Here is a 12,545-nt window from a genome sequence, read left to right as displayed (position 1 = left end):
ACACGGGGAGGAGGAAGAGTAAGCTGGGACGAAGTGAGAGAGTGGCATGGACATATATACACTACCAAATGTAAAATAGCTAGCTAGTGGGAAGCAGCCACATAGCACAGGGAGATCAGCTCGGTGCTTTGTGACCACCTAGAGGGGTGGGATAGGGAGGGTGGGAGAGAGATGCAAGAGGGAGGAGATATGGGGATATATGTATACATATAGCTGATTCACTTTGTAATACAGCAGAAACTAACACACCATTGTAAACCAATTATACTCCAATAAAGATGTTAAAAAAAAAAAGGAATCGACTGTAGAGGGTAGGAGATGAAGCAGCAAGACTCATTAGGTTTTGTTTTAAAAGTAACGGTAGGGGCTTCCCTGGTGGCGCAGTGGTTGACAGCCTGCCTGCCGATGCAGGGGACACGGGTTCATGCCCCGGTCCGGGAAGATCCCACATGCCGCACAGTGGCTGGGCCCGTGGCCATGGCCGCCGGGCCTGCGCGTCCAGAGCCTGTGCTCCGCAACGGGCGAGGCCACAACAGTGAGAGGCCCGCGTACGGCAAAAAAAAAAAAAACAAGATGATCAGATGATCCTGAACAAGGGAGGGCCCTAATTCAATGACTGGTGTCCTCAGAAGATGGAAATCTGGACCCAGAGACATACAGAGAGGAGAACACTGTATAAAGACAGAGACGCAGATGGGAGTGATGTGTCCAAAAGACAAGAAGGCAAAAGGACTGCCAGCAACCACCAGAAGCTGGGAAAAGGCAAGAAAGAATTCTCCCCTAGACCTTCAGAGGGAGTATGGCCTTGCCGACACCTTGATTTCAGACTTCTGACCTCCAGAACTGTAAGAAAATAAAATTCTGTTGTTTTAAGCCACCCTGTTTATAGTGACATTTTTTTCGGGCAGCCTTAAGAAACATAATAGTTAACCCTGTTAACTTTTTTTTTTTTTTTGCGGTACGCGGGCCTCTCACTGTTGTGGCCTCTCCCGTTGAGGAGCACAGGCTCCGGACGCGCAGGCTCAGCGGCCATGACTCACGGGCCCAGCCGCTCCGCGGCATGTGGGATCTTCCCACACCGGGGCACAGAACCCGCGTCCCCTGCACCGGCAGGCAGACTGTCAACCACCGCGCCACCAGGGAAGCCCAACCCTGTTAGCAGTACGCGGGCCTCTCACCGCTGTGGCCTCTCCCGTTGCGGAGCACAGGCTCCGGACGCGCAGGCTCAGCGGCCATGGCTCACAGGCCCAGCCGCTGCGCGGCATGTGGGATCCTCCCGGACCGGGGCACGAACCCGTGTCCCCTGCATCGGCAGGCGGACTCTCAACCACTGCGCCACCAGGGAATCCCCCTGTTAACTTTTTTTTTTTTTTTTTTGCGGTACGCGGGCCTCTCACCGTTTTGGCCTCTCCCGCTGCGGAGCACAGGCTCCAGACGCGCAGGCCCAGCGGCCACGGCTCACGGGCCCAGACGCTCCGCGGCACACGGGATCCCCCCCGGACCGGGACATAAACCTGCGTCCGCTGCATCGGCAGGCGAACTCCCAAACACTGCGCCACCAGGGAAGCCCCTTGTTAACTTTTTTTTTTTTTTTTTTTTTTGCGGTACGCGGGCCTCTCCCGTTGCGGAGCACAGGCTCCAGACGCGCAGGCCCAGCGGCCACGGCACACGGGATCCCCCCGAACCGGGGCACAAACCTGCGTCCGCTGCATCGGCAGGCGGACTCCCAAACACTGCGCCACCAGGGAAGCCCAACCCTGTTAACTTTTCAGGCTGTTTTGGCCTTAGCAGTAACCCGTCTGCTTGAGTGTGAAGTTATGCCCATGACATGTGACGTGGGGCTGGTGCACTGGTCAGATGGAGCCAAGAATGTGTCCAACACTTACCCGCCCAGTCCCGGAAGGCGCTGAGAAGGATGCGAGAGATGGCGGGTAGCAGATGGAGCGAGGGAGGCAGAGCCAGGTACGGTGGCCGGCTTGGGCTTAAGAACTGAGCTGGGCCAGCGAGACGCGAACAAGTAACAACTATTCAGGATGGTGATGCAGGAGTCCTCATCATTACTGCCTCCAAAGACCTGGAGGACCTCCTTTCTTCCACTCACCCAAAATGGGGCCACGTAAGGTAAACCAATTTAGTCCTGTGCTTAGATTTGAAACATCTGTTAGGTTTGAACCAGCTAAAACCCATTGAACAACAGCTGGCTCCAATTTTGTATTTTATACAATGCCGAAGTTACTGTTAGTGGGTTCATTAAGCGGATTAGCTGAAGCAAGTGCTTAAAATCATTGGGGAGACAATTACTGAAAACGTACACCCTGAAATGTATGAAATTTTTAATAATACAAACCCAAGCCAAGAAAATATTCTTGTTTAAATGAAACTGATAGGAGATAATGGAACTGAAAGGAACGTATCTCAAACTTGCTTTTCATTATTAGGCTTGTTTCACGGTGGAAGCACCCATTTCTAGATAGTTTCTAGGGAAAAATATGAACATTTTTCTAAGATGATAATACTAACAATAGTTACGACATTCTCTTAAACCAGTCACCTTTCAATGAAACCAGTGAGACGAAGTAAATAAATCTTGCCAAAGCTTCCCTCTTATTAGGGCGACCAACCTGTCCTAGTTTGCCTGGGAATGTCCTGGTTTTAGCACCGAAGGTCCCACATCCCAGAAACCCTTCAGTCCTGGGCAAACTGACACACTTTGTCACCTCCCTCTAGTGAACAACAGTAATGGTCATGTGAGCAAGCACCTCAGGGAAACTGATGCAAAGATCTAAACTGTGTACTCAAAGAAGAATCTTATGAGGTGAACAGGCCCAAGGGATGAGTCTGAAAGGAGGCTAACAAGCTGAAGACCAAAAGTGGCTTTTCAAGCACGCGCACACTGTACGCACTGGCTTCTCACTGACCACTCCCTGTGCTCACCTCTCCGCTCAGCGCTCACTAACCCAGGGCTCAGCCACAGGCCCTCTTTTCCTATCCACACTCATCTCATCCAGCCCAAGACTTTAAATACACCTCTATGCTGATGACCCCCAAATCTCTCGCTAGCTTTCCCATCTCTCCAGGTCCATACAACCCATTGGTTACTTATCCTCACTGGGGGTGTAACTGGTGTTTAACTTAACATATGTTAGTTTGCTAGGGCTGCCATAACAGAGTGCCACAGACTGGGTGGCGTAAACCACAGATATTTACTTTCTCACAATCCTGGTGGCTAGATGTCCAAGATCAACGTGTAGGCAGGATTTTTCTTTTAAGCTCTCTCTCCTTGGCTTGCAGATGGCCATCTTCTCCCTAAGTCTTCATGTCTTCCGTGTGTGTGTGTGTGTGTGTGTGTGTGTGTGTGTGTGTGTGTGTATGCGTGTGTCCTAGTCTTTCTTTATGAGGGCACCAGTATTGGATTAGGCCCCACCCTAATGACCTCATTTTAACTTAATTACTTCTTTAAAGACTCTCTCCAAACACAGTCACATTCTGCAGCACTGGGGGTTAGGACTCTCATATATGAATTTTGTGGGAACACAGTGCAACACATAACACAGAACTCTGATCCACCAACCCACCTCCACAGTACCTCCTCAAGATACCCCTAGGTTTCTCCAGCTCAGAATAAAAGACATCACCATCCACCAAAGCACTATATATAAAAACCGGAAATCATTCCTGAGTCCCCTCCCTCCTTCAATTCCCTCCTTATTTTAAGCCATCAGGACCGCACATTGGCTCTGCCTTTTCTCTACCTCCATTACAACTACGGCTCTTTTCAAGCCACTACCATAACTATTTTTTTTTTTTTTTTTTGCAGTACGCAGGCCTCTCACTGTTGTGGCCTCTCCCGTTGCGGAGCACAGGCTCCGGACGCACAGGCTCAGCAGCCATGGCTCACGGGCCTAGCCGCTCCACGGCACGCGGGATCCTCCCGGACCGGGGCACAAACCCGTGTCCCCTGAGTCGGCAGGCGGACTCTCAACCACTGCGCCACCAGGGAAGCCCCTACCACTACTTTTAAAACAAAACCTAATGAGTCTTGCTGCTTCATCTCCTACCCTCTACAGTCAATTCTTTTTTTTTTTTTAACATTTTTATTGGAGTATAATTGCTTTACAATGGTGTGTTAGTTTCTGCTGTATAACAAAGTGAATCAGCTATACATAAACATATATCCCCATATCTCCCCCCTCTTGCATCTCTCTCCCACCCTCCCTATCCCACCCCTCTAGGTGGACACAAAGCACCAAGCTGATCTCCCTGTGCTATGTGGCTGCTTCCCACTAGCTATCTATTTTACATTTGGTAGTATATATAAGTCCATGCCACTCTCTCACTTCGTCCCAGCTTACCCTTCCCCCTCCCCGTGTCCTCAAGTCCATTCTCTAGTAGGTCTGCGTCTTTATTCCCGTCTTGCCCCTAGGTTCTTCATGACCATTTTTTTTTTACATTCCATATATATGTGTTAGCATATGGTATTTGTTTTTACTCTTTCTGACTTATTTCCCTCTGTATGACAGACTCTAGGTCCATCCACCTCACTACAAATAACTCAATTTCGTTTCTTTTTATGGCTGAGTAATATTCCATTGTATACATGTGCCACATCTTCTTTATCCATTCATCTGTCGATGGACACTTAGGTTGCTTCCATGTCCTGGCTATTGTAAATAGTGCTGCAGTGAACATTGTGGTATATGACTCTTTTTGAATTATGGTTTTCTCAGGGTATATGCCCAGTAGTGGGATTGCTGGGTCATATGGTAGTTCTGTTTTTAGTTTTTTAAGGAACCTCCATAGTGTTCTCCATCAAAAGCAACCACTTTTAAAATGTAAAAAAGAATATGCCATTTTTCGGTGTAAAGTTCATCAATAGCTTCCCACTGCCCTTACGAAAACTCCAAACGCACTGCCCTGGCTGCCAAGCCCCTGATGCACCTGGCAACCTCAGCTTAAACATTTCCCCTTTGCCTTCTGGGCCAAACACTCTGACACATTGACCTCTCTGCTCCTTCCCCACATCAAGCTCATTCCCATCTCCGGGCTTCTGCACGGCTCTTCCTTCATCCTGCACTGTTCTTTGCCCTGCTATTCTCATGACGTGTTCCTTTTCATTAATCGTAATTAAGTTTCAATCCTATTTTCTCAAAGAGGTTTTCCCTGAACTTCCAACAAAATGTGGTGCCACCATCATTCTACTCTATATGAGCGGTCATAAAATTCGACTTTAATTCTACTTTAATTAGAATTCTACCTCTAATTCTCTTCAGTTCTACTTTAATTCTATTTTCTTGAGGGTAAAACTCTTGCCTGTTTTTGGCACCCCCATATTCCTAGTGCCTAGAAGAGTGGATGGCACGGAGTAGGTACTTTGTAAATATCTGCTATTTCTGTTGAAGCCAATTAGTTACACATCCAAGGCAGGCGCCACTTTTCCTCCAGTGTGATTTAGGGAAAAGACACACCAGACACAATGGACTAGTTCTCTGGTGACTTCTAACCTGAAAACACGGACATAGCCACAAGTCATGGATGTGTAGGGATTTGAGAAGATTGGCTTACCTAAGCTCCATAGTCTTAGCTTACATAAGTCACAGCTTACCTGAGTCCCATAGTCTAAGACACTACCAAAAGGTAAGACTAAGAATTAGGAACCGGGACTTCCCCGGTGGTCCAGTGGTTAAGACTCTGCCTTCCAATGCAGGAGGCATGGGTTCAATCCCTGGTTGGGGAACTAAGATCCCACATGCCGTGGGGTGCAGCCAAAAACTTAAAAAAAAAGAATTAGGAACCAAATAGGAACTAGCACAGGGGAAAAAATGGGTCCATTCACTACATCTAACATTCATTCATACCACACTTGACAGCCCGTATTTCCCACCTATTATTTCACTCACCTGCATAGCAAGCCTGTGAGCCAAGGTCCTTAATCACAACCAGGGAGCCCCAAACCTGTACCAACCCCAAGGATGACTAAGTGCAAGGTGATTTCATTATCTCTTGCTGTTGTATTTGTGCCCTCTCTTGCACAATATCACAAGATGTTTATTCCATATCCCTTACTCCTGTTAAGACTGACACACAGAGATGCTATTTCAACAGAAGTTGAGTCAGTTGTGAAGGCTAAGGCCAGAAGTTCTGGATGAGGCTGGATACAGCTTATCTGATAGCACCCACCCTCTGGCAATAGTCAATAACCTCGTTTCAAAGTACCTCCTTATTCTGAATTCTACTCAATACTCTGTCATGACCTATACGGAAAAAGAATCTAAAAAAGAGTGGGTATATGTATATTTATAACTTATTCACTTTGCTGTACAGCAGAAACTAACACAACACTGTAAATCAACTGCACTGCAATAAAAATTAAAAAAAAAAAAGTACCTCCTTACTCTGGACCCTCATCAACTTATCCCATTATTTTTACTACTGAAACCTTAGTCCTCCTGCTCTTTGCCCCAACAGGATCTGCAGCCCTGACAGGTACATAGGTCATTATTTCCAAATTTAAAATTACGGCATAATAAGCCTTCGCGCTATCTCTCTCTCTTCTTTTCTTGGGCCACACCCCCAGCCCCACCCCCAGACAACACAATTCAGAATGCAATGCAAAGACAGGGCCACAGAACAGGCTGTGCACTGCAGGATTTCAGAGGACGCCATTCACATGATGTGAATGGTGCTTCCTACACAGACCTCTGCTGTACCCCTGGCAAAGGCATGTGGTGTTAAGACAGTAAAATAAGTATAGTCTGTGCTTGGGGTAGGAGTTGGAGGCAGGGGATGAATACATCTAAGAAAATCTGCATTTAAGTAAGGTCTGAAGAAGACTGAGAATGAGAAAGACTGGGATGACCTCTATTCGTCCTCCTAGGTGCCTGGAGGTGCCTGTGTACTAAATGAACTAGGCTCTCTTGCCGTCTGGCTTCTCAGTGGGTTCAAGCAATGGGAACCCAATGGGAATCAAGCACAGCAGAGATGTGAGAGAGGTCAGGATGAGAGAGAGATTGGGGTATTCATCCTCCCCATTTCTTCCCTACCAGGCCATCGTTTGACAGTAGTGCATCCCTCTACCCAAGGCCTTGGCTCTTGTCAGGTCTCCCTCTCCCACAGCCACTGTTCTCTCTGATTCCAGGAGCTATTCCTCCCATTACTCCTCTAGGTCTGAGGATTTTAACAACTTCCAGCAGTTTCTGGCCCTAAGGTGCCTTGTCATTCCTCAGTGGTTTCCCTTGACCTTGCTGACACCCTATAAATAATTCCTTAATTAAACTCTCACCAATCATTAACTGAGCAACTCTGTTAAGGCTTGTGTCAACTAAAAGAAACAAAGATGAGTAAAACCAGTCCTTCCCTATAGAGAGATTTCAGGACACCTAAATGATGTCCTGCGCATCTTTCTTCTTCTTCTGACACCAGCCCTGTCCTTCCAATGAGGAACCCATCTCAAGCACTTGGAATTTAACCAACCATTCCCCAGCCCCTGACACAGTGATGGCCGTGGGACTCAAACCTAGCCAATTCATCTCCCCACCACGATAATTGGTTCAGGGATGATCATATGACCCAGGCCTGGCCAATCACTCATTACTCCTCCACCTCAGTAACTGGCTCAGGGATGAGCACGTGACCCAAGACTAACTTTATCCCTCTCTTGTAATTTTGTCAGAGCTTCTGTAGAAAAAGTCTCTCCTTTTTCTAGGGTTGCTAACTGCCAGGGTGATGTATTCCTGGAGCTGCTGGCAACCATGTTGGCTTCCACGTGGAGAGAGCCTGCTGAGAATTAGATTAGCACAGATGAAAGCAGAGATGAGTAGAAAGTGTGAGAAAGACAAATTCCTCAGATTCTTTGAACATCATAAATGGGTCTCAATTCCACCCCTGGAATTTTCAGTTAGTTGCGCTATTTTGCCCAATTTAAGTTCAGTATCTGTCACTTGGAAAAAAACAGTCCTGCGTAGTAAAAATGGCCTGCGTTGCTAAATCCATGCTCACCAATAATCCAAGGCACCTAAGACTTATCATAGGAAAGTCAATTCCTTAGAATCATTACAAACATCTTTGGGGGGAATGGGGTGGGGGCAGGTGGAAAGAAAATTAAACTACAAAACACTTAGATGAGACAAGAATCTTGGATCTTAACTTTTAAGGGATTTCTCCTACATGTCTTAAAATTTAAATGTATTAGTTTTAAAACAAGTAAATAGGAAGACATTGATCCTTATCAAGAGATAGTAGGTCTATATTAAGATACAAAATTTGTCCTTGAACTGTACTTTAATAGTTAAGCCAACTTGAAATTTAAAATGTGCCCCCCCCAGAACAAAAAAAAGGAAAAGGGAATTCCCCAACCGTCCAGTGGTTAGGACTCGCGAGTCCATTGCAGAGGGCACGGGCTCAATCCCAGCTCAGGGAACTAGGATCCTGCAAGCCACGGCACTAACAACAACAGCAAATAAAAAATGTGCCCACACACATTTACACTCGCGTGTTTTCTTTTCTTTTTTTTTTTTCGCCGCACTGCACTGCATGCGGGGATCTCAGTTCCCCGACCAGGGATTGAACCCGCGCCCCCTGCAGTGGAAGCTCAGGGTCTTAACCACTGGACTGCAGGGGAAGTCCCTGGCGTGTTTTCTTGAAACTGCAAATACATTGAAAATAATAAAAAATAATTACAGCAGAAATTTACTAATTCAGATGAAGGTTTGCTGTATTAGTTTAAAAGTCTAGGTTATAAAACATTTTAAAGAAATGTAATCATAAAGTTTTCAAGAAAATTCTAAAACGAGCCAGGCTCTAAAACAAATCTTACGTAGTAGGACAGGAGCTATGAGGGTCCAGCTTTAATGAAGAGGATTTGTGATTTGCATGTCAAATTATTTGTAAACTCGTACGTTTCATTTTCTGTAAGTACTTGAAAGCAATTTGTTTTCTTAAAGAGTTTAATGTTCTCTGCACAACATTAGTTGCACTCTTTTTTTTTTAACACCTTTATTGGAGTATAATTGCTTTACAATGGTGTGTTGGTTTCTGCTATATAACAAAGTGAATCAGCTATATGTATACATATACCGCCATATCACCTCCCTCTTGCGTCTCCTCCCACCCTCTTCTATCCCACGCCTCCAGGTGGACACAAAGCACCGAGCTGATCTCCCTGTGCTATGCAGCTGCTTCCCACTAGCTATCTATTTTACATTCAGTAGTATATATAAGTCCATGCCACTCTCTCTCTTTGTCCCAGCTTACCCTTCCCCCTTCCAGTGTCCTCAAGTCCATTCTCTACCTCTGCGTCTTTATTCTTGTCCTGCCCCTAGGTTCATCAGAACCATTTTTTTTTTAGATTCCATATATATGTTAGCATATGGTATTTGTTTTCCTCTTTCTGACTTATTTCACTCTGTATGACAGACTCTAGGTCCATCCACCTCACTACAAATAACTCAATTTCATTTCTTTTTATGGCTGAGTAATATTCCATTGTATATATGTGTCACATCTTCTTTATCCATTCATGTGTCGATGGACACTTCGGTTGCTTCCATGTCCTGGCTATTGTAAATAGAGCTGCAATGAACATTGCGGTACATGACTCTTTTTGAATTATGGTTTTCTCAGGGTATATGCCCACAGATGAACATAGATGCAAAAATCCTCAACAAAATACTAGCAAACAGAATCCAACAGCACATTAAAAGGATCATACACAATGATCAAGCAGGGTTTATCCCAGGAATGCAAGAATTCTTCAATATACGCAATTCAATCAATATGATAAAACATATTCACAAACTGAAGGAGAAAAACTGTATGATCATCTCAATAGATGCAGAGAAAGCTTTTGACAAAATTAAACACCCATTTATGATTAAAAAAAAAACCCTCCAGAAAGTAGGCAGAGGGAACTTACCTCAACATAATAAAGGCCATATATGACAAACCCACAGCCAACATCATCCTCAATGGTGAAAAACTGAAACCATTTCCACTAAGATCAGGAAAAAGACAAGGTTGCCTACTCTCACCACTATTATTCAACATAGTGTTGGAAGTTTTAGCCAGGGCAATCAGAGAAGAAAAAGAAATAAAAGGAATCCAAATCAGAAAAAAAGTAAAGCTGTTACTGTTTGCAGATGACATGATACTATACATAGAGAATCCTAAAGATGCTACCAGAAAACTGTAAGAGCTAATCAATGAATTTGGTAAAGTAGCAGGATACAAAATGAATGCACAGAAATCTCTGGCATTCCTATACACTAATGATGAAAAATCTGCAAGTGAAATTAAGAAAACACACCCATTTACCAATGAAACAAAAAGAATAAAACACCTAGGAATAAACCTACCTAAGGAGACAAAAGACCTGTATGCAAAAAATTATAAGACACTGATGAAAGAAATTAAAGATGATACAAATAGATGGAGAGATATACCATGTTCTTGGATTGGAAGAATCAACATTGTGAAAATGTCTCTACTACCCAAAGCAATCTACAGATTCAATGCAATCCCTATCAAACTACCAATGGCATTTTTCACAGAATTAGAACAAAAAATTTCACAATTTGTATGGAAACACCAAAGACCCCGAACAGCCAAAGCAATCTTGAGAAAGAAAAACGGAGCTGGAGGAATCAGGCTCCCGGACATCAGACTATACTACAAAGCTACAGCAATCAAGACGGTACGGTACTGGCACAAAAACAGAAATATAGATCAATGGAACTGGATAGAAAGCCCAAAGACAAACCCACGCACATACGGTCACCTTATCTTTGATAAAGGAGGCAAGAATATACAGTGGAGAAAAGACAGCCTCTTCAATTAAGTGGTGCTGGGAAAACTGGACAGCTACATGTAAAAGAATGAAATTAGAACACTCCCTAACACCATACACAAAAACAAACTCAAAACGTATTAAAGACCTAAATGTAAGGCCAGACACTATAAAACTCTTAGAGGAAAACATAGGCAGAACACGCTATAACATAAATCACAGCAAGATCCTTTTTGACCCACCTCCTAGAGTAATGGAAATAAAAACAAAAATAAACAAATGGGACCTAATGAAACTTCAAAGCTTTTGCACAGCAAAGGAAACCATAAACAAGATGAAAAGACAACCCTCAGAATGGGAGAAAATATTTGCAAATGAAGCAACTGACAAAAGATTAATCTCCAAAATTTATAAGCAGCTCATGCAGCTCAATAGCAAAAAAACAAACAACCCAATCCAAAAATGGGCAGAAGACCTAAACAGACATTTCTCCAAAGAAGATATACAGATTGCCAACAAACACACGAAAAAATGCTCAACATCATTAATCATTAGAGAAATGCAAATCTAAACTAAAATGAGATGTCATCTCACACCGGTCAGAATGGCCATCATCAAAAAATCTAGAAACAATAAATGCTGGAGAGGGTGTGGACAAAAGGGAACACTCTTGCACTGTTGGTGGGAATGTAAACTGATACAGCCACTGTGGAGAACAGTATGGAGGTTCCATAAAAATCTACAAATAGAACTACCATATGACCCAGCAATCCCACTACTGGGCATATACCCTGAGAAAACCGTAATTCAAAAAGAGTCATGTACCAAAATGTTCATTGCAGCTCTATTTACAATAGCCAGGAGATGGAAACAACCTTAGTGTCCATCATCTGATGAATGGATAAAGAAGATGTGGCACATATATACAATGGAATATTACTCAGCCATAAAAAGAAACGAAATTGAGTTATTTGTACTGAGGTGGATGGACCTAGAGTCTGTCATACAGAGTGAAGTCAGAAAGAGAAAGACAAATACCGTATGCTAACACATATATATGGAATCTAAGGAAAAAAAATGTCATGAAGATCCTAGGGGTAAGACAGGAATAAAGACACAGACCTACTAGACAATGGACTTGAGGACATGGGGAGGGGGAAGGGTAAGCTGTGACAAGGCAAGAGAGAAGCATGGACATATATACACTACCAAGCGTAAGGTAGATAGCTAGTGGGAAGCAGCTGCATAACACAGGGAGATCAGTTCAGTGCTTTGTGACTGCCTGGAGGGGTGGGATAGGGAGGGTCGGAGGGACGGAGACGGAAGAGGGAAGAGATATGGGAACATATGTATATGTATAACTGATTCACTTTGTTATAAAGCAGAAACTAACAAACAAAAAAAAAGAATTAGCTTAAGTCATTTAATCATTTTAAGTGCATTCTGAATCCTATACAAATAAGTTTGAGAAATTTAAGAAAATTGTGTTTCCTTAAGTTTTGCATATCTTTTGTTATGCCATGTAAATTCCCTTCTTTTTCATATGATTAAAGAAAAGTTATGGAAAAAATAAATCTAAAAATAGAACTGCCATACGACCCAGCAATCCCACTACTGGACATATACCCTGAGAAAACCATAATTAGTTGCACTCTTGATTTCAAAAAGTTATGTCCACAACTGCCTTAGAGCGAAATGCTAAATAAATATCAGCAATGCAAATTCTGGCCCAGTGCCTACCTAAATAACCAAAATTCCACGTTGA

General features: G+C 43.8%; 1 protein-coding gene across 8 annotated transcripts in view; it reads right to left on the bottom strand.

Annotated features, from left to right (window-relative positions):
- Positions 1-12,545, bottom strand: part of NCALD (neurocalcin delta) — a 430,559-nt gene that overhangs the window by 385,516 nt on the left and 32,498 nt on the right. The window contains exon 1 of one of the 8 annotated variants that reach the window (XM_079901527.1): positions 1,887-1,928. The exons of the other annotated variants lie outside the window; for them this stretch is intronic. The gene's annotated coding sequence lies outside the window, so the exon portion shown is untranslated. Of the gene's footprint in view, positions 1-1,886; positions 1,929-12,545 lie in introns of those variants that run through there. 8 annotated transcript variants of the gene reach the window in all.

The sequence above is a fragment of the Stenella coeruleoalba genome (genome assembly GCF_951394435.1).
Source record: "Stenella coeruleoalba genome assembly, chromosome: 17".
NCBI lineage: Eukaryota > Metazoa > Chordata > Mammalia > Artiodactyla > Delphinidae > Stenella > Stenella coeruleoalba.
The sequence above is the reverse complement of the archived record's forward strand: the minus strand, read 5'-3'. Positions and strand labels throughout refer to the sequence as shown.